This window comes from Nematolebias whitei, chromosome 6 (genome assembly GCF_014905685.2).
Source record: "Nematolebias whitei isolate Nwh7 chromosome 6, NemWhi1, whole genome shotgun sequence".
NCBI classification, from domain to species: domain Eukaryota; kingdom Metazoa; phylum Chordata; class Actinopteri; order Cyprinodontiformes; family Rivulidae; genus Nematolebias; species Nematolebias whitei.
The window spans coordinates 50,905,850-50,907,287 of NC_056503.1; the positions used below are offsets into that span (position 1 = coordinate 50,905,850).

Below are 1,438 nucleotides of genomic sequence, written 5' to 3' on the forward strand. Positions count from 1 at the left end.
CATATGGATTATCTTTGAAACGTTCTCTGACATCAACTTGAATAAACGTTTTCTATTTGTCTTGTTTTGATGTTTCTTTTAGCTGCTGCTCTGCTGCTTTTACCTTTTAGCTGTGGTGTGCTAGCTTTAGGTACTTGTTTACTTATTTTACTTTTTCCCTAGATTTTTGGGGTATTAGGGTTTTTTTTACTACAGCCCAGAAAATTTTAGTTTTTCTACACTGTTACGCTTATTTTAGCTACAGTTTTTTGTTGATTTTAGCTTCTGTTTTGTTGTTAAGAACCCGGCTCCTGATGAATTACTGAACAGGTGTGAACAGGTGTGAGCAGCAGTGAGCAGCAGTGAGCAGCAGTGAGCAGCAGTGAGCAGCAGCTCACCCTGCGGATGTCGAAGGCTGCAGCCTCGGCTCTCTCCCGGCTGCGACAGGCCAGGATCACTCGGGCTCCCCTCTTGGCCAGCTCCAGAGCCGTGGACTTCCCGATGCCCGTGTTGCTCCCTGAGCAGAACCAACGTTCAGTCAGGTCCAAATAAAAACGTTCAGCACGACACCTTAGTGCTACACATCAGAAATACTTGTTGGTTTTCAAGTAGAATTTAAAAAACTAAAGTTCAGAATGTGACGAGTCAGTTTTGACAAAGTCTGAATTTATAGCTGGTCTTCAGAATTTACATCAGCCAGAACATTATGACCGCTGAAGGAACTAAATATTTCCTTTAGGTCCTGTTTACACAATTTTTATTAGAATAAAACCGTAGTATTTCTGCAGCGTTTCAAATATTTGCATACACAACAACAACAACAACAACAGTTTCCTCCAAAACCTTCTGAACTCACAACTCTGAGGGGAAGAATGTACTGGAAGTACTTTGTGTGCTGGAGGTACTTTGTGTGCTGGAAGTACTTTGTGAGCTGGAAGTACAGAGTGTGCTGGAAGTACTTTGTGTGCTGGAAGTACTGTGTGTACTGGAGGTACTTTGTGTGCAGGAAGTACTGTGTGTTCTGGAGGTAATTTGTGTGCAGGAAGTACTGTGTGTACTGGAGATACTTTGTGTGCTGGAAGTACTGCACGTGTTGCTCCGTGACTTGAGGCAATTCAGACACATTTCTAACATTCTCCACAAAGTGAACAGGCTGTAAACATGTTCCTGCTGCAGACTGGTCTGCAGCCGTGTACGGGTTGCTGGAACAGGAAAATGATGACACCAGCTACAGAGTACCAGCTGACTTCATAGTTCAACTTTTATCATAAAACAAGTATCTAAAAGTTTTAATAGATCTCAACAGTTCTTCAGGTCAGAAGGTGTCAAAACAAAGTTTGACTTGTATTTGTATCAAAGATAAAATGTTGTTTTCTTCTGTACATGAAGTGTCTGTGGATGAAGTGTCTGTGGATGAAGTGTCTGTAGATGAAGTGTCTGTAGATGAAGTGTCTGTAGA

At 41.9% G+C, this 1,438-nt stretch overlaps 1 pseudogene; it reads right to left on the bottom strand.

Moving 5' to 3' along the window:
• LOC119411051 overlaps positions 1-1,231 on the bottom strand; it is a 6,594-nt pseudogene extending 5,363 nt beyond the window's left edge.
• Positions 1,232-1,438: the final 207 nt, after the last annotated feature.